Source organism: Arachis stenosperma, chromosome 1, assembly GCF_014773155.1.
Source record: "Arachis stenosperma cultivar V10309 chromosome 1, arast.V10309.gnm1.PFL2, whole genome shotgun sequence".
NCBI lineage: Eukaryota > Viridiplantae > Streptophyta > Magnoliopsida > Fabales > Fabaceae > Arachis > Arachis stenosperma.
In genome coordinates, this window is record NC_080377.1 from 47101615 (window position 1) to 47105989 (window position 4375).

A 4375-nucleotide genomic window follows, 5' to 3' on the forward strand; every position below is an offset into this window, starting at 1 on the left:
TCTATTATTTGGTTTTCTATTGATGTCATATAATCTCTTATAGTTCCTTTAGTATAAAATCCTATGTAATTCCAAATATCTCTTCCAGACAAATCACTAAGCTTTGGATTAGTAAAAGCTTCTAATAAAAAGGAATTCAACCAATTTTCGAAAATTTCTTTTTCATTCTTTTTACAGTCTAAATCAAGCATTCTTTCTCCTTCCATTTCCTGAATTTTAGGAACGTATTTTGATGGTATTTTTGTATATTTTGAATCTTTATTTATAAACCCTTTTTTAAAAGCATAATTATCAAAACATGTTTCCCATTTATATTGAGATTGGTTATCTTTAGATGTTCCAGTTTCATTTTTTACTTGTATTGGAATTGCTGGTTCTTTGTCACTTGAATAATCTAGGATGTGTTCTTCATTTTCTATATTTTCAGAATTTACTAATTCTTCTTCTATTTGAAATCCTTGTTCCATAATATTATTTTCTTGAGCCATTTTTAATTGTTTAAAAAGTATTGTAACTTCTTCTAATTTTTCTTCAATATTCATAATTTTAGTGGTGGTTTTACTTTTAGATCTGTTATGTTGATTATATTTTGAAATTTTTCTTCTTTGGGATTCTCTTTTTCTTTATTTCTTTGAAATTTTATGGATACTAATATTTCTTCAAGCATATCTACTATAGAATTTAATTGTGGGTTAAAAGTATGATAAAGATGTGGGAAATCATTTCCATGGTAACATTTCTTAGAAATTCCGTGTGAAAAATAAGTTTTTTCAGGTTTTTGAAGTCCTTCAATAAAACTTATAGTAAAATAAAGATTTTGAGAAAAATCATTTTGTATTGATTTTAAGAATTCGGTGTCATTACAGTTAACATGAGTTAAAATCATTAATTTTTGATCTATTAATTTTGATAACTTGATTATTTCTTCTCTTAAATCTTCTAATTTACTTTTTTTTCATTAGGTGACGCTTTTCTTTGTGAAGAGTTACGGTTTAAAGTGTGGCTTTAGAAAATGTGGTGTAAACAAATCTTTAAATCTGTACCAGTTTTTGCTCTGTATACTAAAATTCACCAAATTATATATGACTGTAATTCGTTCAATTTGTTATAACTATATGACTGGTAAAATAAGTAATATCTAACTACTTTATATATCATTATAGTAAGAGAGTATAACTTAAACTCCTCATTTTTTATTTTTTTTTGTAAAGTAAATGCAGAATCAAAATCTGTTTTTAATTTAGTCACTACAAAATAGGCGGAGGATTGCGGCGTCCATTTCGCGTCAATTTACCTAAGCACCGCCAAATTGAAAGATTGCAGCGGTTTAGTCGGCGGGTTTGTTGAGCGCAGCAAATTTGGTTTTGGCCCCTTCCCCCACTAAAAAGGAGAAATCACTTCATTTCATTTCAGTAGTGAGCCAAGCCGCTTCTCCCCCCTTCTCCAAACTCAGAACCAAGGTCTGAGAACCCTAGCCTCTCTTCGTTGGTCCGTCCATCCGTCAAGCCACTGCCGCCGTCCGTCGCACGCAGGGGCTTCTCTTCGTCCGTCGAGCCAATGCGCCCCCATCTCCTTCTCCAATCTTCTTCCTTCAGCAGAATTACATGTAGCCCTAGCCCCACCATCCACCTCGCAGCTTCTTCGTGGAGCTTGGCGGCTGCGTCTTTGTCCTAACTTTTCTCAAATTCTCCTACCTCTGCTCTGCTTCATGCCTCCATCTCAACCGTCCAGTTGGTCTCTGTTGCTGCTTCCCCCGGGTCATCGGTGGTGCCTCCTTGTTGTCCCTATTGGTCGTCGTTGCTAGGTATATGTTTGTCAATGTCGTTGTATCTGCTTCTGCTTCACACACTCGCTAATTGGGGCTTGTGATTGGAGCTCCTAAGTTCTGAGTTATGCAGGTCAAGCGCCCCTTGATTTGAGTTTCTTGCCACTATTTTTCCCCTAATTTAACTCTATTTCATAGATTTTTTTCTTAAATTTTATTTCCTTTAGGTTTAGCCTATTGATTTTGGTTGTTCATATTACTGAATTAAACTTGAATGCTTAACTGTGTAGTGCCCCTGATTTGATGATTTTATATTATTATGGGATAGAAATAAAAATTTTAAAATAGAACAGCCAAAAGAGTGATTGACATAAACCAGAATTTTGATATAGCAGCACAATGCTATCAATGATGTGCAGTTGAATTAGTATTGCAAGTACTTGAATGTTCAAGGGTTGATTTGTTGTATTCTTTTATGCTATCTGCTACATGATGCTTAGGAAAAACCTCGATTGCCATTTGTTCTGTCTTTCGTTCTGATTTTGATGTTGTTTCTCTACTGGTCTTATTTTCTTGTTGCAAGAATACTTCGCCGGTTTGCACTTGTATGCAGGGGTTTAGGCCTAAGAACCAAGAAGTTTGGAACTTAAGAGATGGGTCTGATGGGTGTGTGAGAAACACATGTTTGAATTGTTCGACTGACAAGTTCTTGCATCTTGAGAACATGAAGCTGCCAAAGACAAGCAGCGTGTTTATGAATAAGAGTATGACACTTGATGAATGTGGCAGTCTGTGTAAGAGGAATTGTTCATGCACTGCATATGCAAACATTGATATCAGAAATGGAAGAAGTGGCTGTGTTATGTGAATTGGTCAACTCTTTGACATGAGTGTCTACCGTACGGATGGCCAAGATGTCTATGTCGTCAGATTGGCTGCAACTGATATAGGTATCTCTCTATCCATCTATTATCTATCTCTCCATGAGGTGTTATAGTTGTAGCAAAAATAATCAAAAGAAAGGGAAATATGATACATTAAGTTATGAATATGTGAGGTCAAGTTTGTTATGTGTTTCATCTGTAATGTGTTATATTTAATTATAATACGTTAGTAAAAAATTATTAAAAATAATCATTTGAATCACATTAGTAATTTTTTGGAGATTAACTTGAAGTATTAAATCTTACAAAAGGTCAATTTGAGCACTAATTCAATATTAAATTTTAATTGGTTTTAATTGACTTTTCAGTGAAGGGGTTTTAAGTTTTTTATCCAATAACTATATTGAAATTATTACTAATTGCTCAATTAAATCCTTTGGTTTCAAAATAATACAATTGCCTAAATAATCACATATAATTGTTATAACATGAATATTAAATAGTAGTGGTTATGCACATTTTTGCTAAGATAATGATATTGCAAGTTCCTTCCTCATTGATTAAGTATTTAAAGTGGAGTTCTTTCCGATCAATTTGGTGACACACAGGATTTACTAGCTCCAACAAGAATCATAGAGTAGTACAGGCTATTGGCATCACATTTAGTGCACTTGTTTTAGTTTTTTGATTGGTTGCTATTTGTTACTTATGGAAGAAGGCAAAACAAAGATCTAGAGGTAATGTACAATAATCTCTCTCATATGAATGCTTATGTATAGTATGGTACTGAATTGTATATCAATAGCCGCTATTTCAGGTTTTGTCCATAGAAATCATGATTGGTTAATGAATGAGGTGGTGCCTTCTAGAAGATACTTGAGTGATGAAAGGAACATGGATGATCTAGAGTTGCCAATGTTTGATTTTGATACCTTAATGATGGCTACAAACAATTTCTCTTAAGATAATAAACTTGGAGAAGGAGGCTTCGATAGTGTTTATAGGGTAAGCTGTTTTAATACTTTATGCATAACAGCTATCATTCCTGAAGTAAAATCTCATATTGTAACGTAAACACATTTTTATGTGTATACACTAACAAATGATGTCTGATAATATCAGTGTAGATTAATTGAAGGCCAAGAAATTGCTGTGAAAAGATTGTCAGAAGACTCTGGACAAGGAATTGAAGAATTTCAAAATGAAGTCAAATCAATTGTCAAGCTGCAACACCGAAATCTTGTTCGGTTGCTTGGTTGCTGCATTAAGAAAAATGAGATGTTGGTGTATAAATATATGGAAAATAGAGGCCTTGATTCCATTTTATTTGGTAACTTGCATTATTTACTTAGATTTTTTTATTTTGGCAATAATTGTAAAATTGGCCTCAGTTCCTAACTTCCTATGCTTCAAATAGATGTCATTCGATTTGTTTTGGGTAGATGATTCAAATTATGATGATTACCAAAGTAATTTTGTTGAAAGGTTTCATGCTATTAGCTTTTGTTTAGTATTTGAACGTGTATCATTATTTAGACAACTAAGTGACAAATTCTTCTAATATGATTACGAAATAATTTTTTACTTTAGTTTTATTATTCGATTCTCTTGTAGTGGTATAATTGAGTAGCTTTGTGAAGCTAAATTTTTTTTAATATAATTGTGAAAATTGTGGGGGTTATAAACCTCCACAATATACATTTTTTTAAAACTGCTTTCAAAATGA

At 32.8% G+C, this 4375-nt stretch overlaps 1 long non-coding RNA gene across 9 annotated transcripts; it reads left to right on the forward strand.

Moving 5' to 3' along the window:
- The first annotated feature begins 1425 nt into the window (after nucleotides 1–1425).
- On the forward strand, nucleotides 1426–4145 carry LOC130961124 (uncharacterized). 9 transcript variants are annotated; one of them, XR_009079368.1, is made up of 4 exons: nucleotides 1817–2715; nucleotides 3258–3386; nucleotides 3455–3654; nucleotides 3772–4145. It is a non-coding gene; the product is annotated as an uncharacterized LOC130961124 (long non-coding RNA). The 9 variants fall into 9 exon arrangements; XR_009079370.1 differs by having other exon boundaries at nucleotides 3467–3654; XR_009079363.1 differs by adding an exon at nucleotides 1426–1804 and having other exon boundaries at nucleotides 2349–3654.
- The last annotated feature ends 230 nt before the right edge of the window (nucleotides 4146–4375 follow it).